Source organism: Eptesicus fuscus, chromosome 19 (genome assembly GCF_027574615.1).
Source record: "Eptesicus fuscus isolate TK198812 chromosome 19, DD_ASM_mEF_20220401, whole genome shotgun sequence".
In the NCBI taxonomy this organism is placed as follows: Eukaryota; Metazoa; Chordata; class Mammalia; order Chiroptera; family Vespertilionidae; genus Eptesicus; species Eptesicus fuscus.
The window spans coordinates 13,740,224-13,767,283 of record NC_072491.1 but is presented as its reverse complement, the minus strand read 5'-3'; the positions used below and the strand labels follow the sequence as shown (position 1 = coordinate 13,767,283).

Here is a 27,060-nt window from a genome sequence, read left to right as displayed (position 1 = left end):
ATATATATACATATATATGTATATATATATACATATATATATGTATTGCAATATATAAAAATATATATGTGTCACCACCTGTGACTTGTTCCCAAATCCAGTACTACATACCTTAGTTTCATTACAGCAGCATCCCACTAGTACAAACCTACTGACATCTCAGCTAACTATGCTGTAGAACAAATAACTGCAAGATGATGGTGGCCTATTCCAACATCACACACAACAACAAGGCCTTGTTTCTAGCTCAGGTGACTGCAGGTCAGCGGGCCTTGGCTGGGCTTGGATTCAGGCCGTGGTCTTAGGTCAGGTCTGTTCCGCATGCCTGTCATTCTTCTTGGCCCAGCAGGCTCCAGGCCAGGTCAGAGCTGCAGCAGGACAAGTGGAGACACAATGTCTGCCCATATCCCACCAGCCTAACACAGTGTCAGGGAGGTGGGGATATATATTCTGTGTCTAGTGGTAGCAACGACAAAACCATATGGCAAAGGGAGGGGTAAAGAATTGAGAAGATGGCGCATGCTTCCACCGTGACCCTGTGGCATAGGAAGGCTATCTGGGGACCTGACAGTCTCTTAAGACTTTCGATGAATCCTCTTGCTTTTAGCCCCAACATTAACTTCTACTAACCCGGTCGGTCCTGCCCATTCCTGAGCCATTTGGGGTTATGCAGTGTAAATCGAATTGCTTCTTGCCTCTCCTCCTCATGCCTTGGGATTCACATTTTCGGGCTTGTTGAGTTAGTTACCATTTGCCCATCTGCTCTCCAGCTTCCAAAATTTCATTGCTGTTGTCTCTCTTCACATTTTCTTTGTCCTTGTGTATTTATGTCCGTAATAACATCCTTTTACTGTCATTTTCATGAGGTTTGGGGAGAGAGTAAAGCTAAGTGCATGTTTTCAACCCATCATCATTCCCACCTGGCTCTTTCTTGACACGGTAATGAGCAGCCTTCTCTCCCTCTCTAGCTCCTCTGGCTTTAATTACGTGATGCTCAGAGCCCCTGTTGCCCGGAGACAACTAAGTGGAGAAACTCTGATGAAGTGCCTGACAAGGTGGTGACTCACGTCTCAGTCTGGCTGGTTGTTGGAACACAGTGTTATCCGACCCACAGCCCTTCTAACAGCACTGGGCACGTATAGCTACAGTAGCAGAAGGAGTAATCGCAAAGAAAACCATCTCCAAACTGAATGGAAACATTCGGAGTGCTATCTGGACAGGGATCCACAGACGTTATTTCCAAGCCGGGGAAGAAAGGAGAATGGCCTGTAGTGATTAGTGAACCTTGAACCTTGAACTGAGGTTCAAGTCCTGATTCTGCTTCTTGCATTCTGTACCCCTTGAGCAATTTTCTTTCTTTTTAAAAAAATATATTTTATTGATTTTTTACAGAGAGGAAGGGAGAGGGATAGAGAGCTAGAAACATCGATGAGAGAGAAACATCGACCAGCTGCCTCCTGCACACCCCCCTACTGGAGATGTGCCCGCAACCAATGTACATGCCCTCGACCGGAATCGAACCTGGGACCTTTCAGTCCGCAGACAGAAGCTCTATCCACTGAGCCAAACCGGTTTCAGCTTGAGAAATTTTCTTGATCTCTTGGATGAGAAAACAAGTCTCCTTACTCACAGAGTTGTTGGGAAAAAATGAAAGAAAACAATAAAAGCTCTTTGTTAGATACAAGTTCTATCAAGCAGAAGTGCTGCTTGGGGGTAGTTATGAACGTAAGTAGTTTACACAAGGTGGGTAGGTGGTAAGAAATCCATTTCTATAAAGCTTCCATTACTTGGAGCACATTCATCCCGGTAAAGCCGAACGAGGTACAATTAATGGTAATTTACACCCAATGGGCATTGGTAAGTGCCAGGCCCTCTTCTAAGCACTTTGTACATGTTAAGTCATCTAATCCTCAGAACAGCTCTATGTAGTGGGCTCTATCGATGTGATAACCACTATGTTATCATGAGGGAAACTGAGATGTGAGAACTTAAGTTGCTGAAGATCATGCGCATGTAGTGGTGGAGCCACCAGGACCACCCACAGGCAGCCAGACCCAAGTCTGCAGGTGAGGGCTGCGCTGCACTCAGGTTCACTCCCTTCCTCTCCAGCCGTCCTTTCTGGGCTCTGCTTTATCTGGGGGTCATACATGTTCTCCCGTGGTCTCTCTCAGGCTTTTTGTCATCTTACTGCCCTCCCCTTGAACGATTGCTAGGTCTCCATGGCTTCAGCTACCATCCATCTGCTATAGACTTCAGTCCCTGGGTCCCACCAGCTCTCTCTCCTGGTGCCCGTGAGGTTTATTTAACTGCTTACAACGTGTCTTCACGTGGACACCTTGAAATTACCTCCAACTCTTCAGACCTAAACTTTTTCTCATGATTTTTCCTTCATCTCCACTAAAACTGCTCCTTTTCAGTCTGGTCGCACCATTCACTTCTTTATTCACCCTCCATGACCATCAAGTCCACCCCTGTCCTGCCAGCCCAGCCACCTGGGTAGCCCACTGATGTCTGTGTCTTTGTGTGTTGGGTCAATACCCTATTCAGGCCAGTATAATCTCTCATCTAGATTATTACACCATCCTCCCCAGAGAGTCTCCCTGCCTCCACTCCTGCATCTTCCAGTCCTTAGTTCACATTGCACCCAATAAGATCTTTCCAAAACATAAACCTAATCATGTATTTTCCTGCTTAGAACTCTTGAAGAGATTCTTAGTGATCTTAACAAGGCCAGTGTCCTTAGCTTGGCTTCCAAGGCTGGTAGTGACCTGGCCAAATCCTATAGCTTCAGCCTCAGCTCCCATCTCTCTTTTTCTGACATCCTTTCCCACAGCCATAATGGACTCCTTTCAGCATATCTACACACCTGTCACTCACCTCAGGGCCTTTGCACATGAAACTATTTATTTTGCCTAGAACTGTCTTATTCCCTCTCCTACTCCACCTTTCTCTCCGGTTCCTATTCACCCTCCAGGTATTAACTTAAACTGAGAACTTTCTCTGGGAAGCCTCCCTCTACTTTTCTAGTCTTTTATTAAATGCCTTATAAGTATCCTATGTAACACTTACTATAATTAATTGCAATTGCTTATATGTCTCTCTTCCTATACTAGAAATCCCTTAAGAGCTAGAACCATGTAGGTCTAGCTCATAACTGTATCCCCAGAGACTAACACATGTCTGGTGCGTAATAGAAGCTCAACAGTTACTCATTGACTATTAAGTGAATATTGTATAAAAACATCAGAAGTTGTAAATCACCCCATTTCCAAATTAAGATCTCCCAAAATTTAATGCTCTTTTTAAAAAATACATGTTCTCATTGATGAGAGAGAGAAGAAATAGAAACATCAGTGAGAGAGAAACATGGATCGGTTGCCTCCTGCACGCCCCCTACTGGGGATTGAGCAAAAACCCGGGGCATGTGCCCTGACTGGGAATTGAACCAGGCACTCAACCAACTGAGCCACACCGGCCGAGCAATGCTCTTTGTCTGTAATGTATTACCATGTAAGAAAATACACTAGAGATGTATCTTTTCTACTAGTTATTCAAGATATTGGGGGGGCGGGAGGGGGAAGAAAGTAAGAGGAAGACTTTTCACCTGTTGTTTTTTTTTATCTCCAGAAATTCTGATGTCCTATCAATTTGAATCATTTGAACCCCTAGGGAAATCATGAGCTGAGGTGGGAGGGGTTCTAGAGGGTGTTTCTGGCTTTGTGCCCTCAGAAAGGGATAATGAACGTCACCCCTCCCTAAACACTAAAGTCCTTGCCTCCTCGGAGAGATTCTCTAGAGGCAGGGAGCTTTGAAAGCAGGGATTAAGGACAGTGTCTGGCCATCATAAAACACGTCCTCCACACAACATGCTGTCAGAAATCTGCCTCTCTTCAATAGCAGAAGATGCATTGTTGTAGGTGACATGGCTTCACTGGATCAGCCCAGGCGTTTCTACCTGAACATGCTTACCTCATATTCTTCTCTATATTCCCCGTGGTTTTAATTTCCGTTTTTATCCATCTCTTCATTCATAAGATGCATAGCTTGGCCAATAACAACACCAGTTGTTAAACAGAGTTGATGTTATAAGTGAGACCTCCTATTATTCTCTTAGCTCCTTCCAATTTTCATTCAAATCACTTGTCATGTTTGGTAATGACAGTATAAGCTTATTTGCATGATTATTTCTTTGCTGCCTGCTCTATTCCCTACTTCAATCCCTGCCTCCTCCTGCCTCCAACCATTGTAAGGTTCATGATGGCAAAGACTATATTTATTCTGTTTGCCAGTTGATCCCCAGAGCTTAGCATGATGCCTGGCACATAGTAGAGGTTCAATAAATGCTTGTTGAAAAAAAACAAACCACTGATTGAGTGAACATCATAATGAAGACAGCATGTAGGTGACTCCCTGACCTCTCCCACAGATCACTCCGGAGAGTCCTGCTCAGGTTACCTCAGGTGAAAAGATTGATTGTGACAGAGGAGTGAGGGACAGTAAAATGGCCTCGTTGCAGAACTCACGAAGAACTTGGCCGTTACTTGGATAGTCCATTAGTCACTCCATTCATTTTTGTCTCAGTTGCTCTCTATTTTCCGTTCTTCCACACATCAACCCCAACGGAAAGAAAGGGGTTGGAGAGATAATTTAATGAAGGGGTTGTTTATGAAGTTGCTGGCAGGAGCAGGGAACTCCAAGGGGCTTCGGAAGCGTCCATGGACCAGCAAGAGTGGGAAGCCGGTACCACTCTTGGGCCTGCAGCTGGAGCCTGTGAGACGTGGACGTGTGGGAAGGGCACACGTGGAAAGGGACACAGTCACTATGAGGGGCACGGTGCACGGCACGGTGGGAAAAGGGAAGACGTACCCCTACTCTCTCCTCCCGCCCTTTGACCTCGGGCTGATTCTCCAATTGGCATAGCCAAACGGGAAGTCAGAGAGGAAGGGCTCTCAGGTGGAGCAATCTGTAGAGTCAGCCTCCTGGGGCACAGAAGGTGGGGGGTGGACCTGGAGGTGGGAAAGCTGCCATGTGCCATTGTTGTTAGTGAGTGTCTCTCTCTTTAACTAGAGAGACAGACTGATTGTCTGCTTCATCATGCCCACCTCCACCCCCGTCGATCATGGCACCTGCTGTCTCTTGACTTTAATTGACTGGATCTCTTGTTTTGCTTCTCTGCAACTCTACTGTCCACTGTTCTTTGTATGTATTGCATTTAAACTCTTCCAGAGACAATCTGATGGTGTCACCCTGGAGTATTGGACAGGGTACTCACAGGGTCACATACCTATCGTATTGGACAGGGTACTCACAGGGTCACATACCTATCTCTGGTCCAATTCGCTACAAAGCTGTCGGCCTCTGATGAGTAATCTTTCAGAAGGGCATGTGGCAGACTCCTCGGGGGAAACAGTCTCACTAGAAATCACCTCGCATGTCCAGTACATTGTCATCCCCACTTCTACCCCCAGGATGATGATGCCAGTCTTAGGCTGCCAGGAGGGACTAGCTAGCGTTCGCCGTGAGAACCCGCCAACACAGGACAGGTTGCATCTGGCAGGTGGACTCGCCCAGTGTGCCCCGCATTGGTGCCTCCTCTTGTGTGGTGCACCTCCAGCATCCTCCCCGGCTCTGGGATGGGCTGGGACCGCTGCCGGGCTCCAGATGTTGTGTTCAGAATCTGGTTCATGAGCTGATGTGGTTCTGCTTCTAATCAGAATAACCATATTCATTTGTCTTCATAAAAAGTAAATGACTCTGTCAGTGAGGTTCCTGATAAAAGGAACAGGGCACGGTGCTTTTTAGTCATAATCAGCTCTGCAAAGCCTCCTGCAAATAGGAAATGAGTGTTTTCTGGCATTTGGCTTATGTTGAAAGTTGAATTTACAAAAGATGACAGCAACTCGTTGTTGGTAAGGTTCCAGGGTGGCAGCCTTGATTGATGGCTGGGATGCTACTCTCTCTTTCTCTCTCTCTTAAATCCTCACTGGAAGATATGTTTTTCTATTTGTTAGAGAGAGAGAGAGAGAGAGAGAGAGAGAGAGAGAGCGAGCGCGCGCGCTCTGCAGTCAGATCACTTGCCCTCTGTATCTCGTCCATCCTCTCATTGGCTGGGCCTGGATTCCTCCATTTGTAAAATGGGGTGGTAAATGGGCAGGACTGCTTATGACAGTGGTCAGGCATGTAGGCCTCAGAGCCAGATTGCCTGGTGTTGAATGCTGGCTTGACTACCTACTGGCTCTATGACCTTGAGAAAGCTAATCAACTTCTCAGTGCCTCAGTTTCTCCATCTGTAAAGATCTGTTGAGAGGATTAAATGAACTCTTTAACGAAAAAGCCCTTAGAACCATGACTCACCCTTGGTCACCTTTGATGAATGTTATTATTTTCTCTCACCGAGTCGTAAGGATCATGTGAGGAAACACATGTACAACATTGGAATCACGCCTGACCCTGGGTCAGTTCTCAATAAATGATGGCGGCAGTCTTTATATTGCATTTCTCTTATTATTCTCCAGCATGTCAGGAAAAGGTTGTCCGTCCCCTGTGTTTTTAGTATGTTATCACACTTCTAATAGCCATTTTTCACGCTGTCCTTGTTTGAACTCTGTCTTCCATATTGGACTGTGAGGTCCTCACAGGCAAGAGTAGGTATCACATATATGTCTGATTTTGGTTAAAATGAAAAGTTGCCATAATTTGGCAAGGTGTTTTGTTTGTTTGTTTTTTGCCTCAAGACGGATGTTGATAACTTGTCAGTGAAATGTTTTGCCCAGCACGAGGCCAGCCGCAGATGAGTTAAGACCTCTGCTCTGGGCGCATCTGCCTCTCCCAGGGTTTACCAAGGGAGAGTTGGGTCAGGAGTTCTAGGGCCCAGGGTGGGGCGCTCCCCATCTTTCCGTAAGCTGTACACAGTGCCTGAAATGGAGGTTGTTGAGTACACTTGGGGCCTCTCCCTTTCGCTCCCCTTTTTGGAAAAACATTTGCTTGGTTTTAAATGCAGGTTTCATCCCCTTGACTCAAACTGGAATTCTACCACCACGACGAGTTTGCTGAGGTGACTCATACAGCGATGGCTAACTATGTCCCCTCTTCAAACACACCAACTGAGATGTTGGGGAGGTAAAAGAAAAAGAAAACAAGTAACGCCTCATCACTTCCTGTGTTTGGTTTTCCTTATGCAAAAAGCAATATATCTCTTTCTAACTTGAAACTATTTGGCCTGTGTCAGTGATATAGTAATGACTGTAAAAGAATTGACGTCATACAATGATTTACTTCAGAAGTTGCTGCAGTTAAGGCTGAGAGGTGCTTTAGTCAACCTTCCATCCCTACTCCCTCGTCAACATCTTGGTAGGTGCACACACCTGACAAATGCACCACACAAGTGCCCAGTGTGAGCTCTGTTGTATTAGTTGGAAAGATGCACAGATCTTTGCAATCTGGTTCGTTAAGCCCTTGTCATAGATCAGGATAATCATAATTATCACCTTAGTTTATGTAGATAGTGAATGAATGAGTGGTAGATTTCCAGTAAAAGAGAGCACAGATTACTTTTGAGGTTTAACATGTATTATAACCTAGACTACAGAAAGAAACTTATCAGATGTCTCCTTTCTATTTATTTCAGACAAGATTCAAATCTGGAATGGGTTGGCCTTGTTGGCAAAAAAGTGGGTATTTCCCCTCTTCTTTAAAAAAACATCCTTAATTTTACCTTAAAATATTTTCTATTTCTGGTGGCGGGTTCTGTTCAGAAGCCCCTGGGTCCACCCAGGTGTGTTCTCTGTAGCAATGGCGGATTTGGCTGTTGTGTGTGATATACCTTTAATTTAAAAGCCATTCAGCTTGGTTCTCTGTTTTCCATTCAGCAGCTGACCAATTAGGTTCTGTGTAGCTAAACCAATATGTTGTGATGCTTTACAATATCTTTTGTCCAGACCTAGAGCCTGTCTCATTTGGGGTTTGGATTGTCGGTTGGCTTAAGGGCTGTGTTCATTGTGCTTGCTGTGTTTGCTCTCTCAATTTCTCCAAACCAGCTGTGCCTACTGCTGCTTGCATAGGCTCAGTGGGAGAAAAGTCTGTCACGTTGAAGGTTAAACAGATGCTGGGGCTCTATCCAGATTCAGATATCCAGTGCTTTTTGATATATCTGTGCATGCTTTATATTTTTTATTTTCTACATGTTATGATGTTTTGACATCTTAAAAACCTTTCTGGCTGGGGAGAGACTGCTGCTCCCTGGGCTAGCCAATTCTTAAAGAGAGCAGAGGGCTCAGAGGTCGCAGGCCTTGATAGGAAAACTAACCGATGAGGCATGCCTCCTCCATCTGGCGTATTCATATGGAGCCCATGCTGTCCCCTTCCCCCCACCCCTGCCCCATCTGAAGTCAACCCAGGACCCATACCAGGCAACCAGAGGCCACCTCTACAGCCTAAGCCCACATTGCAGGGATTTTTTAAACCAGCCAGTCTTAAAACCATTTCCTCTGTCTGGCCTCGCCTTTCCCACGAAAACCCCAATGAGGGCTCTGGCCTAGACCGCTCCCTCGCTCTTGCCTCCTGACCTTAGACCGGCTGAGGCTTCCCACGTGGGCTGCATGGCCCCAGGTGGCATGGCTCCTGTTTCTCTAAGAAACTTGTTTCCCTGAAGTTCACCGGTTTCTCTTCTCTGGCTGCAGCTGACGGACATTGCATTAAAGAATACAGGATGATGTGTACTTTACCTGTGTCAACATTTGATGGGGACGTGTTGGGGCCATTTAAAATGAACCAAACTTGCCCCGACCCGTTTGGCTCAGTGGCTAGAGCGTCGGCCTGCGGACTCAAGGGTCCCAGGTTCGATTCCGGTCAAGCAAGGGCATGTACCTTGGTTGCGGGCACATCCCCAGTAGGGAGTGTGCAAGAAGCAGCTGATCGATGTTTCTCTCTCATTGATGTTTCTGGCTCTCGATCCCTCTCCCTTCCTCTCTGTAAAAAATCAATAAAATATATTTAAAATAAGTAAATAAATAAATAAATAAATAAAATGAACCGAACTTTTTCTTCCACACACATTTCCTCTGACAGATGGGTTACTGATTGTTACATATCCTCATCCAAGCTTGTCACTAAATTTCCTTAGTTCCCTTCAGTGCTTATCTTGTCTTATCGTCTGGAAGTTCCCCTTGCTATCTGACCCAGTTCCTTCTTATTACTACCCAAGGCAACCAATTTCCCTGGGTATTAGCCTTCATAATCCACTTTCTGAAAGTATTTGAGATGCACGTCAGCATGCCAAGTCCAGGGGATTCTCCTCCTCTCAAAATTGCAAACGGAACAAAATCTGCTGGGTTTGAGATGTGGATACGTGTTGAAACAGCGCAACGGCAAGCTTGAAAAGAACATGAAGTGATGAAAAACGGCAATCAATGCATGCCAACTGCCAGTCTCCTCTAAGCTCCTCGGACGCACCGAGTCACCTCCCAGAGAACCAGGTCTTGTTCTTCTTCTTACAATCTGATGGGGCAAGCACCGCAGGCTTTAAGGAAGACTCGCCGGGGATCACATTGGCCGCTACCACGTACTAGCTGTCTGGGCGCGACACCGTGATTGTACTTCTCTGAATCTGAGTTTGAGTATCAGTAACATGGGGATCATAGTGGCTGTCTCATGGAATCGTGACATCATCCAATGGAAAGTACCTTGCACATGATGGGCACCCCACCATGTCAGTTTCTCTCTGCCAGGTGTGTTAACGGTCTAGGTCAGTGGTCGGCCAACTGTGGCTCGGGAGCCACATGCGGCTCTTTGGCCCCTTGAGTGTGGCTCTTCCACAAAATACCATGGCCTGGGCGAGTCTATGTTGAAGAAGTGGCGTTCTAAGAAGTTTAAGTTTAAAAAATTTGGCTCTCAAAAGAAATTTCAATCGTTGTCCTGTTGATGTTTGGCTCTGTTGACTAATGAGTTTGCCGACCACTGGTCTAGGTTGGTAAGTACGCTACATTTAATTATTACAGACCTCATTAATTAAATCAGAACTTGTAGCTGTTTAGGCAGGGCTGAGCAGAAGTTAATTATTTATTTTTGCACTAGGAAGAAAGGGTTTGCTAAGCAAATATCTCTGTCAACCAGAATGGTGATAAGGAGAAAAGTCAAGCTACTTAAAGCTTTTAGAAACTCCTATTTGGCAAATAAAGAGAAAGGATTAATTAAAAGCAATCATTATCTAAATCACTGAAAGGATGGAGGAGACAACCCACTGAGTAGTTGTTGCCACTGGTGCGGGTGCCGTTGGTTTCTGTGTGATTGGCTGAGGCGTGCCTCCTTAAAACCGGTCTGTATTTCAGCCATCTCGTTAATTAAAATGTGCTTTTCTCTCAATGAAGCTGGACCCCTGAATCTCTAACACTGAAAAAAAATGGAACATTCAATCAAGGTAACGTGCTGTCAATCATCACCAAAACCGTGGGAAAGACCTTCCTTCACTTACACTGATTTGCACTCTCGTAAGGGCTCCCGGTTCCCATCTCTTCATTAATTCATTGAACATTTATTGACAGCCAGTCCAGGATCTGGCCCTCGGTTATGGTAGAAGAGGTTTCCTTCTGGCATCAAGGAACTGAGACAAAGCCTCCCTTCTCCGATAGTGCTTCTCCCTCTGCCTGGGAATCCTGATCAGACCCTACACCGACAGACACCCATTTACTAAGGTTGTTAATAATGACATCACGAAGGACAAGGCCAGAGCTGATTAGTTGCCTTCCAGTAGTGAATACAAGGAGGGGACTCCTCCCTGTGGCAGGGCCAGCAGACACTGGCGAGCACAGTAAGGACCGGGGGTCTGTGAGGCCATAGGCCTATGTTCACCTTCAGGCCTGAGGATACACCAGAGGCCACTGCCATGATTAAGACATCGTCAGGGACACACTTACTTGGATGTTTTATTGCCACTTGCACATTTTTAACCATTATTTCTTTGCTTGTTCAGCATTTACTAAGATTGGATTAGGAATGACAAGAGTGAGTTGGGTCATGCTGTTTGCCTCCCTGTCCGGATGCTACAATTTTGATCTTTTCTTCACATTATCAAAATATGTGTAACCTGAAATCTATGGCAGGGCTGTTACTAGGCGCCGCAGAACATCACTGTTAGGAGCTCTGGCTCTGAGTCATCTGTCTGGGTTCCAACCTCATGACTGCACTGAAGCACGGAGGAGTTCACCCCCCGCCCCCGAACTATGGCTCCCCTGCTCTTAATACCTCAGAAACGTATTATAAAGGTTAAATGCAGCAGCAAACAAAATTCTTAATATGGGCCTTCAAATACATATTTATACATTGTGTTTATCTGTATTATTTGAATATATACATTATGCAAAATAACATGATTTTGTATTTATATACAAAATATCCTATATAATAAAAGGGTAATATGCAAGTTGACCCTAACGGTGGAACGACCGGTTGCTATGATGCGCACTGACCACCAGAGGGCAAATGCTCAACGCAGGAGCTGCCCCCTGGTGGTCAGTGCGTTTCCACAGGGGGAGCACTGCTCAGCCAGAAGCTGGCACATGGCTGGCCAGTGCAGCGGTGGTGGCAGGAGCCTCTCCTGCCTCTGCAGCAGCACTAAGGATGTCCAACTAACAGCTTAGGCCCAATCTGGCAGGTGGACATCCCCCGTGGGTTTCTGGACTGTGAGAGGGGGCAGGCCGGGCTGAGGGACACCCCCGAGTGCACGAATTTTTGTGCACTGGGCCTCTAGTATATAATAAGTGACTATATATGTCTGACTATGTTACATATATAATAAATGACTATATATGACTATAAATAATACAAAATAAGTAGTACAAATTTATCATTACTGCTCAAAGTCTCATGAGCCAATTGTTCTTATGTTCAATCAGGAAAATGATGGATTCTTGAAACAACTGCTCATTGAGTTCAATAAACTCTAGGATGGATTATTAAGCAGAAGGTTTATGAGCATTTTGGGAAAAGTTGCAGAGCAGCAGTGGGGATTCATAAATAACAAGTTGTGTCAACGGTTAGAGCAGGAAGATGCATTAGACTCGGGTCTATGGATTTCAGAAACTTTCTTTTAAGTCTTTCATAATGTCCTCCTGGAGAACTGAGAATTTTGGGGCCGATGCTTGCTTGGAAGACTGTATCTCCAGTTATCTTTCCCAACATTTGCTATCACAACATTTGTTTGTTTTTCTTTGTCACACTTACCACATACCTAGTTATTTTTCCGATTCATCTGTTTACTTATTATGTGTCCCCTCAAAGGAAAGTAAGCTCCCTACGGTCAGGATGCCCGTCTTGATCACATTTGCAACCCCATGAACTGATACAGGACCTAGCCCCTAGTAGGCAATCATTAGACATTTGTGGGATGAGTAAAAATGAAAGAATTCTTGGCCTGTTACAAAGGTGTGACTCAGAGTACTGGATTCTTATAGGATCCAGAATGTCACAGAACTCGCATTAGAGTTCTAATTAGAATGTCACAGAACTTGCCTTGGTTACATTCATTTAATAGTTTAATAATTTACAGGCAGACACTCATTAATCATAGATGTTGGAAGATGTAGCTAATATGTCAAAACAAAATTTATCTTGATAAGCTAAAATCTGAGTCAATAAGGTTAGATGGATGAAGAAGAGAAAAATTAATATACTTAAATTTAGATTAATAAATTCAGTTTCCCAGGCAGGATGCAAGGAACACTGAAATAGAGACAAGTTTCTATGGCAGTTTGTATGGAAGAGATGTGGAGTTTTAGCTGACCTGATGCTAATCTGAGTCATACACACTATGTCATGGTAGATTTTTTAAGGTCAACCTACCCTAGACCATGGTTGTCAACCTCAGCTGCCTATTAGAATCTCCTGGGGAACCGGGTAACAAAGAAACAGATAAAAGCATACTAATGTCCAGGCCACACCTAAGAGATTTTGATTCAGTTTGTTTTGAGAAAGACCTAAGTATAGTTTTGTTTCATTGTGCTTTTGTGTTTTTTTTGTCCCCAATCAATTCTAACGGATAGGCAAGGTTAAGAACCCCTACTCTGGACTTGGTCCTTACTACTAACAACATATCTTCCATAATTGTTTCTAGCATTCTACTTTCTGGCAATTATCTTCCCTATTGCTAAATTATCCCCTGAGAGCCCCACTGCCACATTTTTGCTCACTAAGACCTCTGATCCACTGGCTTGACCAACTTTCAGCTGCTCCTCATGCCTAGCATTTCCTCTCTCCCCTCTGTTGTCCATTCTAGTAACCCTTACTTTGCACGTTCCTTTAAACCCTTCACATATTTCACCCCACAAGGCCCAACCCTGGTTCAACCTAAGAGAGACTGGCTGTGGCTGGAGAAAACCATGCAACCATGCTGAGTGGTCTTGCTGAAAATCATGACTGAGAACCTAACTAGAAAGTGTCATCTGGAAATCCTACCACTGACCTCGTCATTTCACTCTCTCACTCTCCTAGATTTTTTTTTTTACCCCTTTTCCTTTTTTCTTTTTCAAACCTCAAAACAACCCTCTCTGCACTCTCTCAACTGATGATCCTGCTTGTCTCACTGAGATAAGGCAAGTGATCAGAAAAGACTATCTGTAGATTCCTATTACAAAACCTCGTCACCTACTTGACTCAGGACCTATACACTCTTCCTTCCCTCTTGTTAGTTGAGATGAATGATCTATTCCTGCTCTAATTAAAGCCAGCATTCCCATGCCCTGCATCCCATATTCTTTCTTGCTCAAGACTGGGCTCCTACAATAGACCCCTAATTACTCCTGCTTCACCAATTTTCCTCTCTTTTCTAAATCATTTCCATCATCTTGCAAACATATATCTTTCATCTTAGGGAAAAGGAGTCTTGTGATCCTACAAGCTACAGCCCAATTTCTCCATTCAAAAGAGGGGCCTCTACTTCCTCCCCTCCTCTCAGAATTTCATCCTCACTACTCCACCAAAACCAAGCTCACCAGTGACTTTTGTGCTGCTAACTCCGGAGATCAGTTCTCATTTATCACAGGAGTTTTTTAAACAGCATTAGACACCACTAATCATTCCTTCCTGTATTTTATTTTCCTTTACTATTTTAATCACATGTTATCTGTTGTGGACTTCAAACTCTTTAGTTTTATGCAAGATATTATCTGGCTGCTTAGTTTCATGAAAAGAACATTTTAGTGTCATACTTAAATTCAATTTTAATTTTTGTGTTTATTGATATTAAGTTATGCTATTATGTCATCGTAATCCTGTCCCCCTCGGTCAGTGCTTGGGGGATGTTTGCTAAATTTAGGGGTTACTGTGGAAACTGTGTTTTTATAACATTGTTCTGTCGCCTGTGTCATCATTATATCTTAGTTGTCTGAAATTCTTTACCTACTTCTATTTTTTAACCTTGTAGTTTTCACAACATTTTGTCTAATTACTAGTATTATTATTATTCCTTTTGCCTCTTTGATGTAGAATTCACTCCTTTGTCTTAAGCTTCCTTAACTATTCCCACTTATGTCTCTAGTCTATCTGCTTCCACACCTCCTTTCTTCTTTTTGGGATCTTTAATTCGAAACTTCTTTGACAGGCTTCTAGGTAATAGAAAACGAATAATACCACATGATGGCTCTGCCTCTGGCAGGTTGGGAGCTTTGGGCATGTTGTTTACCGTCTGGAAGCCGTGATGTGACAGGCATTCATGGAAGATGGCTCTAATGATTAAATTGGATAACTCCTATACAGAGGTTAGCTCAGTACCTGCACATGGTTAATGTTCAATAAAAGATTTTTTACTGTGAGTACTTCCAAGCTGCATTCATCTTTTAATCAGCCCCTGTGGTCATAGAGAGCTTTGGATGTAATCAACAGAAATAAACGGAGACTACTGGAGCCAGAAACAAATGTTTGTTGGAAGGATATTAATAGCTTAAAGAACTGAGGGAAGAGCTGGCCAAACAGGACTTGGGGGAGATGGGAATCAGGACAATTGGGGGGTCTCAGAGGCAGGAACGTGTGAACAATCCTTCTGGATAGCAGAGTGGCTCGGGTTTAAATGCCAGGTGGGGGGTGAGAATCAGCTGGCCCAGGTTGGGTTTGGGCCCTGCCCTGGGGTCAGGGGAGCAAATGTCTGGGATTGGCTGCCTCCCCAAAGCCACCTGGAGCCAGGTGCATGAGGACAGGATGCTAAGCAGACAAAACTACCTGTACTTCACAGACCTAATGCTAGATACTCCTGAGGACCTGCCAAGAAAATTACCCTTGACTGGCTTTTCAATGACTTCATCAAAATTGAATTGCCTTTTGTAATTACCAAACATCATTTCCTCCTATCTTTTGAGAGAATCATTCCGTTTATTAAGTGACCTCTATAATGTTTATTGACTCATACATTCAGTCAGCAAATATTTATTGAGCAGCTACTAGGCGTGATGTTCTGTTCTGGGGGAGGTTTACCTCCGTGAACCACAGAAACCCCATGTCTTTAAGCACTTACTTTCTATAGAGAGGGACAGGCAACTAAACATAAACAAATAATTATATGACATCAAGTGGCAATAGTTCTCATGAGCACGTGCTCATGAGGAAAACCATGAGACAGACAGGGACAAGGAAAGAGCAAGATGTGAGCATATTGGTCAGATTGGATATTTGTGGTTACATGAGCCTAGCTTTCTGTTCCCATCCTTTAAAAATGTACTTTTAGCCCTAGCTGGTTTGGCTCAGTGTATAGAGCATTGGCCTGAGGACTGAAGGGTCCCAGGTTTGATTCCAGTCAAGGGCATATGACTGGGTTGCAGGCTCGATCCCCAGTAGGGGGTGTGCAGGAGGCAGCCGATCAATGATTCTCTCTCATCACTGATGTTTCTATCTCTCCCTTCTCCCTTCCTCTCTGAAATCAATAAAAATATATTTTAAAAATGTACTTTTAATTATAATTGAAATACAATTTTATATTAGTTTCAGGTATATAACCATAGTGTTTTAATATCGATATGCCTTATAAAGTGGTCACCGCCATAAGTTTGGTAACCATCTGTCACCATGCATAATTATTACGATGTTATTGACTCTCTTCCCTGTGCTGTATATTACATCCCTGAGTAAACTGTTCACGTTTGATTACTTTACTTGTTTATTTGCCTCTCATAAAAGACTAGCTGGCTTCCTTCCCACCTCCAGGAGTGAGAACCTCAAAGGTGAATCCTGTCATTCATTTCTAGTCCTCACCGCTGCCTCATGGTGGATGCTGAACAAATGTTTGTTGGATGAATGAATAAACACACCCCTTATTGTATGGCCATTGGATGACTGTAATTGTCTGCTTCTGAGCCAGGCAGCCGTTCTCCCAAGAGGGACATTGCAGGTGGCCTGGACAGAGGGCAGAATTCCGTGTGGGCTCTGCCCTTGTGGATGCTCTGTCAATGTTGTTGACTGACCAATATGCTAAGTAAGACATTTATATAACTCGGGTTTAGCCCATTTCTCTTCCCTGTAATCAGGTTGGTTTCTTTGTATTATTGCTATTTTTATTTTGTCATAACATGCTTTCTGCATTTAAGACCAGCTCTGGGAAAGACATGAGGAAAATATCCATTCCTCTCCACTTGAATCATGGCAACAGACAGAATGAATCATAGCCTCTGAAGGAAGCGCAGAACAGCGTCCAGCCCAAGAGAGGTTGTGCTATGAGTAACAGAGGCAATAGCAATGGTTCCTTCAGAGAAGCTGGAATCCTACTACATCTGCTCCCTCCATACCTACTGCCCGTATTTACTTATTAAATCAAATTAAAATGAAATGTAGAGAGCTATAGAGTTCTTGTCAGAAAGTGCTGCTCAGTGAAAATGCTAAGAGGACAGAACTACACTGATCCTCTGTCAAGTACTGAACCAGAAACTAGAAAGCAGGACAACAGAATGCTTTTAATTGTTTTTATTAAATATCTGTGCGAATCGGAGCAGTGTTGATTGCGGGGTATGTTCAGACATGGCCACCACCCCACCTTCTTCATTCATGACTTTCACTGCAGACCAATGAATGGGCGGCCCTCAGTGCGGCTCTATGGCTGCCGAGGGAGCTGTGTTTATAAACGGTCAGCTGTGTTGTGAGTATATTTAGCTTATGCTAAACGCCCCTGAGAGGATGAATATCATCTGTTTCCAGTTTAATTGTGCTTTGGAGCATGGTACATACCCTCCTCCCTCTCTCCCCGTCCCGCCCCCCCCCCCCAGATGAATAAATATTCAGCCTTTTCCACTTCCTGAGGAAAGTTGGGGTTGGATTCTGGAATTCAAATGGCCAGACTTATTAAATTAAAATGAAATCTAAAGAGCTATAGAGTTCTTGTCAGAATGTGCTGCTCAGTGGAAATGCCAAGTTGGGGGTAAAATAATAGAGACCAGAAACCATTTCATTCATTATTGGCATGAAGGGATGGTGTGGCTGACTGATAGAATAATTACAAGTAGTGGTGAAATGGTATTGGAAACTATACGGTATCTTCATATAACATTTAAAACTTTTCAAAGCAGTTTTTATCCAAAGTTTTTAGACTTTCATACTATAAACCTTCAAATTCGTATATGCAAACCAAAATAATTTATAGTAGCTATTTTAAGTACTGTTTAAGGGGGTTCACTTTAGGTTTCTGAAAAAGCAAATTTGGCCAGATGTATTTATTTATTTGTTCAAAAATCATAAACTTCCTGATAAAGATTGTCAGGGAAAAGTAAGGGCTTTTAGGGCGAGGACCCACCCATGCTGTGTGTAGAGGCTTAATGATGTAAAGAGACTGCTCCACGCCAGCCCACTGCTACCTAATGGCTGAGCTCAGATGAGACCCAGAACGCCGCAAGCTCACTCCTGTGTTCTTTCTACTGTATCCTTTGTCTCCCGGAAATGGTTATTTTAATTATCAAGGTACGAACAAAATCTACAAAATTTATTTTATGCATGTCTTTCAATGCATGCAGCTATTATATGGGGTGTGCAAAAGTAGGCTTCCAGTTGTACAAATAAATAATACAATAATAAATAGTAATACAAGAATAAACTCTGTGTCTTGTGTACTCACAACTACCAACCTACGTTTGCCCACTCCTGAATAAACAACAGAATATACACTGCCCATTATTTATACCTGCATTCCCCCATGTCCGTGCCTAATCTCTGAGAAAAAAATAGGTAAGATGGGTTGTGTTTCAATGTACTTCTGAGAGCAGATCCATGGAACTTGCCCAATGGCATAGAGAGCTGACAGAGCTTTAGTACTTCCCATGTGATGTCTTCCCCTGGTCTCACCCGGCTGACCTAGATGCCGTCTAGCAAGCTTGGTCTCCGATGGCCTGTCCACTCAGATACGAGAGAAAGCCACTGGGGTCCTGTGTCACGTCAGCTCTAGTAATGGCTCATTTATTCAACTTGCCATGTTAACCAAGCACCTGCTTGCTTGTTTTTTTTTCTTTCCAATAAAATCTGAAAGTCCGAAACAGAATTACTGGTAAATATACTTTAAAATGTAAAACGCTTTGAATTCACTTTGACTTGATTCCCTATATCAACAGTGAAAAAACCCTAAAATATCACATTTCAAGTTGTGATATATTTGTTTGTCAACATACAGTAACTATGAGATAGAGGAAAATATGTAACTTTCCTTTCACAGATTTTTTTTTTCCAGCTAAAAATCATGCTTGGAAAGATTACATTTTATCAAGCCAAAATCTTTTCTAAATATCTATGGTTATAAAAATGTACAGGTTATTATGAGTAGGTCCTCGTTCTATTCAGTTCTCTGTTAAATGCTTAGAGGAAGATGAATCCTTAAAGTATGGACTAAGACGCATTTTGCAGTAATTGGTCCATTATCAAGTACCCAGAAATCGGTAGAATATTACCTTTTTTTCTAACAGTTGGAATACCTTTTCTCCTTGAATTACTACAATTGACTTTCGTTAATAAAAAGGGAGGATATTAAAAAACCCAAACAATTGCACATTTCTTGATATTTTATTTCTAGTAAAAGTGACACTCTGATATTTAAGAATTCAATGATATGAATTGAGATTGTTTTGGTTTTTTTTTTAAACAGTTTTGTTTTTTTTTTAAACAGGGCTTTGACCCTGCTGATAGTTTTAAAACTGTGTTAGATAAGCTGATTAGATTGTCTAGACTGGTGCTCCCAGAGGCACCAAAATGTACTTCTCTCAAAGAGCGGTTATAAATGCCAGAAACAGAATCCCCCTCCCCACGTCCATTGATGTTGCCATTGATAGATCAACCCCCCCCCCGCACCCCCCTACTTCCTAGAAGCCTTCTCAATCATACGTCTGGGGAGGCTCCTCACAGACCAACCCCTTTATCATCTCTTTCTTCTGACCTGTGAATCAAACCAATACACTGTTCCCATTCACGGACCTATGCCATTGTGATTTCTTATTGTTGCATTAAGGCACTTGGCCTGCTAATTCTTTCTGGAATGCCCCTTAGCTTTGGCACATCTCGCAGGCAGCTCCTTTGGTGCTCGCTCTGCACTGACAAACGAAGGCCCACGTTCCTTACTGTTGGATCTGTGTCCTCTCCCAAGGAGTTTACAAATACCAGTAAGAAGTCAATCAATATAGTCGGGTTTCATAAGTATATGAAAAAGCCTTCCTTCTTTTTCTAGGTGAGTCCTTTCTACGGAGCCCCATCTCCACCCCACCTGCACTCCCTTTCTCTAAGGTGTTACTGACAATAAACCCACGTCATAGGAAGTGGCGCGCTGTCACTAAAAGAAGTGGGGATGAGGGCCTTACAAACAGCCCATTCACATATTTGCATTCAGCGGCGTTGTTTTTGCTGTTTTCTTTTAGATCATCTCAACTTTGGTCTCTTGGAACCATCCACTCGTGACAGTCAAAAGTAAGTGCACATTTTAATTTTTCTTTCAATTGGTTGTCAACGGAAATCGCAGTTTCGTTCAGTGGTTTTCACAAGAGAGAATTTCATTCAGATATTTGCATAATGAATGGGAGTTTCATGGGTAGGGAAAGATAGGAAAGCCCCTCTTTAACTTTTGTGGCAAGTAAATGGGTAGAAATGAAATAAATAAGGCACCACCCATCACCCTTGAGTATAACAAAGTATATTTGCAGCCACTGAGTGGAATGGTTTTCATTTTTAATTTTGTTAATTTATTTTTTATTTAAGTATACTTAGTACACAATCTTATATTGGTTATATTAGTTTCAGGTGTATGTTATAGTGATTCAACATTTTTATACTTTACAATGTGAGCACCCCACTAATTCTAGGCATCATCTGTCATCGAGTATATACCAGCTTCATCCTGGGCAGCTTCCCGAGTCCTCTCAAGAGGCGCATTGCAACAGCCTCTTCCTTTATTTTAAATTGGGCCACAGCCCAAGAAGTATCTTAAATGACATCAATTTTATGCTCTGTGAGGTCCTCACCACTGTGAGGCAATGTGTTAGAATGGTTAGTGCCCAAATCTGGAGATGCTTGGGACCAATTCCTGGCCTTCCACTTACTAGCTGCATGATTTGGGGGCATGTCAAAACCTCTCAGTGCCTCTGTTTTTCTGTCTATAAAATGGGGCTAATAATAGTTGTTATCAGGTTATTACAAGGATTAGATGAGTTAATATTTTCAAAATATTAAATACCTGGCACATAATGAGGTCTGTAAAAATGTTTGTTGACTAAATGAAAATAAATTAAACATACAGGGATACTCCAACGTCTCATATTAAGAGATTGAAAAACTGGTCTGACCTAGAAACAATGACACTCCAGTAGCAATAAACACATCTACCACCCAAATATTGGCTTCCAATGACTATTTCCTAATAAAAGGAACCAGAATCCTTTGGAGAAATGGTTGACTTAAGACTATGACAAGAAATATGCAAAATTAGCCTGGAACAGTTTATAGTGCCAGAAAGCAAGGAAGTGCTAAAAGAAAAAACAAAACAGCTTACCTCCCAATGGTGGGTGTGACGCAATGTGTGTCCAAAGGAGAGAAAGTGCCCCCAGTGGCCAAAGGTGGAACAATATGAGCAACAAAATAAATTAGTACTGGGATTAACCCAAAGTATGAAATAGTAACTGTACTGATATCAGTAAACCGTTGGAAAAGTATTTGAGGAGACTAGAGAACTCTCCCATGCAGAATTCAAAGCCATGTATGTTGAATGCTCTGCTTTTTAGGAGGTAAAACCTGACTCCCAGTGGGGCTGCACATAGTGACTCTCCTCCGAGGAGCACAGTATGGAAGGAGAGGGGGGAAAAGGGTACCTTACAATAAGAAACCTGACAAATATGACCTCAAACCAGGTGACCAAGGTCAACATCAACAGTGCAGGTACATTTCATATGGTGTGATGAGAATGGTGCTTTGCCTCTGTGGACTTTCTCTTCAAAACACGTAACTCCGGTCTAATCACTAGAAGAACATAAGACAAATTCCAACAGAGGGACATCCTATAAATCCTATTTGGCCAGTAGTCCTTAAAACTGTCAAGGTCATCAAAAACAAAGGAAGTCTAAGAAGTTGTTACAACCAAGAGAAGCTCAGGTGACATGATAACTAAGTGTTACGCGGTATTCTGGATGAGATACTGGAACAGGAAAAACAGATAAAAAACAGGGAAATAGGAATAAGTGAGAGTGTGAGAGGGACAGGAGAGAGAGAGAGAGAGAGAGAGAAGAGAGAGAGAGAGAGAGAAACATAGATGTGAGGCAGACACAGACATCTTCTGGTTGCCTCCCTGCACACGCCCAACATGGAGATTGAACCTGCAATTTAGGTATGTGCCCCTGACAGGGAATCGAACCCAAGACCCTCTGGTGTGCGCGGGCCTACGCTCTAACCATTGAGCAACACCGGCCAGGGCAACACAAAATTTTTTTGCAAGAATAATTGTTATTGGAGTTCAAAGTGGATGATGACATGTGCATTAGTTATATATTGCAGCATAACAACTTACCATGAATTGAGTGGCTTGAAAGAGCAGGTAATTATTATCCCGCAGTTCCTGTGGACCAGGAATCTGGGTGCAGCTTAGCTGGAGCCTCTCCTTAGGATCGCGAAGAGATGGAGTCAAGATTTTGTCTGGGCTGTGTTCCTCCTTGAACCTTGGGTTTCTTTTCTTCCAAGAACACGTGGTTGTTGGCAGATTTAAGGCGGGGTTGTAGGACTGAGGTGCCCTGCTCTTTTGCTGGCCGTCTCCTGGGGCTCTCTCATCTCCCAGATAGTGTTCACATTGCTTTCCACGCGGCCACTTGCCTCTCACAGGCCCCACCACAACGCGGCAGAGTCAAGCCAGCAGGAGACTCTCTTACTCCAGGCTGCTCAGATGGAGTCTTGTGGAATGTAACCTAGTCAAGGGAGCTCTGGCCTTTTGGCATTGCTGTATTCCAGTGGCTGGACACAACTCAGGGGTTGTGCCTGCCTCACGGGAGGGTATTGTATGAGGGAGTGACTGACTGGGGATCCCCTTAGCGTGTACCCATGACAATAGGAGAGATTTAAACAGATACGGGCAGCTGGGTATCGGCATCTCCACCAGAGATGAGCAAACTGGAGAGGAGGAGGACAAAAGAAAGTGCTTGCTTCTTGCTTTCAGTCAGACTAAAGCTCGAGGTAAATAAATTGATTTAATTTCCCCTCCTTCTCCCTCCCCCAACACAAAATTATACTCCTCAAAGTTTAAAAATACTCCTCCTCAAAGTTATCAGATGAAAGCTCTGATTATTTGAAGATGAAAAAATCAGAGAAAAATATTTGGAGATAGCTCATAAATACATCATCTGACTAGGGCCTTTTCCTGACTAGGGCCTTTTCTTTTTAGCAGTGAAAGAATTTGCACAGAAATGTGTTCTCAATTCAATGGCAACAAAGTTTATGCACTTTAAGAAATCTCTACAAAAGTTCAGATAAAATGGTCTGCTTTTCATGACAATTTTTTTCATTTTTGAGATTGTTGAATTTTTTAATACGTTTTAAAATTCTGTCTACTAATAATTATTAATAGGATGATAATATTTAGGTTGTATTTCTTGCATTTTACATGATGATAAATCTGTATATTTTAAGAGTCTTAAATATTCATCTTCATTGATTTCTTTTTATGGATTGTGAATCCTTTTCTTATAAAATATTAAATGCAAAAATACTGGTACTGTCATTTTGCTCCAGTATTGGAATCATCTCCCAGATTCTTATGAGTTCAATTTTTTATTTTTTTTTTCTGATTGCTTCTTTGAACACCAGAATGTCCCGGAAATCCTGACACTTAGGCGTCGGATCTCCGTTAGCCAAGTTGCTGTGTGCATCTGGAAGTAAAGCACAAGCATCCTTTGTTAGACAAAGTCTGTGCCTCATTGTGGGCTTGGATAATGCGATCACTGTCTCTGTGCATCTCCATGGAGGTTACTGCAAACCTATTAGCAGACCAAACCGCAGACCTTCGCCGTTCATGTCTCAGATGCGCAGCCACCTGGGAGAAAACAGGCGACTTGTGGAAATGTAACTCATTAGCAGCCAAAAGTTGAAATGACATATATGCTGGGAATAGAATTCAATTAAGAAACGAGGAGGAAGGATTTCTTGTGGGTCCTCCTCCCTCGCCCTTCACCTCTGTTTCAAGTCTCTTCCTACATGCGATTTTCTTCTTTCTGCTCACTCGTGACTAAGCCTGAGGCTGGAGTTGCTGGTTTCCCTTGTGCCAGCGGGTACAAAGGGTGGTTATTCGGAATGGTGAGAACATAATCACCTGTAGCCTTGCTGAAATAACTCATTTAGCAAATAAAGGTCAAAGCTTGCTTGCTTCCTTCCTTTCTTCCTTGCAGTTGTTTTCTTTGTAAGAATTAAATAAAGGGATCTTTTATGAAAATACAAAATAAGTTAGAGCAAATAGAAATAACCTTTCCTGCCTGAGAAGGGAGTATTAAGCGAAAGCCCAGAAGAGGAGCATTTGTCTCTGGTTGGAAGGTCACAGGATAAAGCGGTTCTTTATCAGAACTGAATCCAGTGGAAAGTCTTGGACTTTTCCAAGGTTGCTGGCCCAGGCTGGTCATCAGATCTCTTTCCCACAGAGATAGCTGAGGGGTTTACATTTGCCTAATTGGCTTCATCACGTCTACTTGCCATGTGTCTTAATAGATAAATCTGGTACTTCCACCCGTCACTGAAATTCTGGGCTTATTACTGCATGCATTTGTTTCTGCACCATCCTAGCGTTAATTTGCATCATGCTGATTAAATCCAAATGTGGGATTCCTTGTTTGGGAGTGCTTTGGTAGTAGTAGGTTGTAGTCATGTGGGTCTTCCCTTGGCCTGGCAGACATTCACCAGCCTACTCCTTCCATCTCTCTCTTTGGTACTATTCTTGGGGCCCTGTGCCCCCAGTGAAGCGACACCACCTCCTGTCTCCCCCACGGAGCTCTCCTTTTCCTGGGTTTTCTACTATACCGGTGTTTTGTGCGTGGTCATTCCTGTCTTATCTTATTCACCCGTTGTTTGCTAGGGATATTTTCTCTCTCCAGAGAGGCTATAAGCTCTTAGAGGGCAAAGATTCTGTCTTTCGTCTTTTGTGGCCTCACAGTGCTCATGGCCCTCAGCACTTGATGCCCACCTGCTACCACTCTCCATGCCTCCAACTCTCACACCCGATCAAAACAGCATTTTCTCAAATCAAGAGAACTATGTACCTTCCATTTGCCTCGCCCTGAGCTGGGAGCCACTGAGGTGGGGTCAGCCAAACAAAATGTTCACTCCAATTTTCAGAACCTCCCACCCTCCTCTGCGGCCCTCCTGCCCATTCCCAGAGTTCCCAGGCTCCTTCCAGACATCTCTCCTGGGACTCATTCTCTAAGGCCCTGACCCTCACAGAGGTCTCAGCTGAGGCTGACTCCTCCCAGGGCAGTCGTGTTCTAATGGAGCATCCTGACGACCAGAAATACCCCAAGGTCCAAAGTATTGCACCTCCAATAAAGAAATTCCAGGCACCGTGATAGGCAGTGATGGAGATATGTTTAACCCATCCTTGTCCGGCCTTCCTTAAATCACACCACACTGGTAGATGCCTACTCTGCTTGCTCACAGGTCCACCCTGCCTGCGGGTTATGAGAAGAATGCAAATGTTGATCTCTGTTCTTACAGTGCGAATCACCTACATGTGTCTACAGAGGCGGACTAATGCACTGTTCAAGAGCCTTTCTTATCACACATCCTGGGTGCCAATCTCAGTTTTTCTACTTATCAGCTGTGTGGCCGTGCACACACACATTTCTAATTTTTTTTTTTGAGGCTCCTTTTCTTCATTTATAACACCAGGATAGCAAAGCCCATTTCAAGGATGTTATAAAAATTCAATGAACTAAAGCATGGCCCATTCTTGGCACATAATAAGTATATATGACATGGGTGCCATTAATAATAACAAGTAGAGTTAGGAAGGATTATAAATTCAAGCAAGGCAGTTTGGAGGTCTAAGGCTGAGAGCAGTTACATAGAGCAAGGCAATGATGGAGATGGACAGAGATGCAGGAGACCTTGCCAGAAGCCGACTTCCTCACCTCATAGGAGAGCATGTGTGCTGCCCAATATCTGTGCTGGCTTAGTCACAGGTACCTAACCCTCTGGTCACATGCCTTGCAGAGGCATTGTTGGTGTGGAAGCAGCCTGCTTGCTTGCACATTCTAACCAGAGGGCAGGGGGTAAAGGTGGCTTCACCCGTTCTCATAACTGTTTCCAAGTCTCTCTCTTCTGCGTGGACTGTGTAGTCCTTGAAGCCAGGATCTGCAGTTCATTCCTGTTATCCCAGACCACTGTGGAGGGTACATGCTCAGTGCGTAATTACTGGTAGACTGATTGAAAGGGTAAAAGATGCCGGATTTTGCTGCATTACATCTTCTACAACACGAGTGATCATGTAAAGGATTTACAAAGACTCAATACAAATATGTGGACACATTTTCCCTGCATTCAAGGACATGATTCAATCCAATGAAAGATGGAGGTATTGTCGTTGTGGTTCTCTGGAGCAACATTGTTTGTGGGGTCACAGAGGAAAAAAAGATGTGACTTAGGAAAGTTGCAACAGCTTTGAAAATACTGGCTATGGTGCATGAAAGGAAAAACAAACAAACAAATTAAAAAACCCCAACCATACAACACTGGAAGAGAAGTCTGTAAAATCAAGCCTGATGCTGAAAGGGATGAGTTGGCCTGGAATGGCTCATTGCAAATCCACTTGGCTCGTGATTTCACACTTCTCTGAGCTGCTGTTGTTCCATGATATTCAGAGATGAATGTGTTTCCATATCATTGGCCTTCTCCAAAGCAATGATTTAAAAAAGGCTGCATGCCCAGCCAGCATGGCTCAGTAGTTGAGCATCGACCTATAAACCAGGAGGTCATGGTTCAATTCCCTGTCACAGCACATGACCGGGTTGCAGGCTTGATCCCCAGTGTTGGGTGTGCAGGAGGCAGCCCATCAATGATTCTCTCTCATCATTGATTTCCAATCTCTTTCTCCCTCTCCCTTCCTTTCTGAAATCAATAAAAAATCTTAAAAAATAATAATAATAAAACAAATTTAAAAGGACTGCATGTTTCCTTTCTATTCTTGTTTACACCTTGCCATCCTGCTGTTTATAGGACTGGCCTCTCACACTCTGCCTGGGGTGGTTTCTATTCTTGTGTGGTTAAAATTGCGAGAAGAGTCTTTGAGCTGCTCAATTTTGAAGACGGGGAAGCCTCGCAGGCTGTGGAATCCCAGCGTGGCATGCATCTTCACAGTGAAAGAGGCACGGAGCATTTATGAACTTGTGACCAGCTGTGAAACTGCACATTCAAGTATATTCAATGCTTGAAAGTGCCTGCTGTGCATCTCATTACCGAGATATAACACCAGGCGTGATTTCTCATATGAGCTGAAGCCTCCTTGGAAGTTGCCTAGAGTCACATGAAATGTGATTTTTTTCCAAAGGAGCATGCTTGCCGTGTTTCTCCAGAAGTGGATGGAGCATTGGCTCCTGGACTGAAGGGTCC

At 43.4% G+C, this 27,060-nt stretch overlaps 1 long non-coding RNA gene across 1 annotated transcript in view; it reads left to right on the top strand.

Annotated features, from left to right (window-relative positions):
• The window catches only part of LOC129147217 (uncharacterized), a 67,722-nt gene extending 44,341 nt beyond the window's left edge, over positions 1–23,381 (top strand). Inside the window, exons 2-3 of the long non-coding RNA XR_008554564.1 lie at positions 19,857–19,905; positions 23,278–23,381. This is a non-coding gene — a long non-coding RNA (uncharacterized LOC129147217). The remainder of the gene's footprint in view (positions 1–19,856; positions 19,906–23,277) is intronic.
• Positions 23,382–27,060: the final 3,679 nt, after the last annotated feature.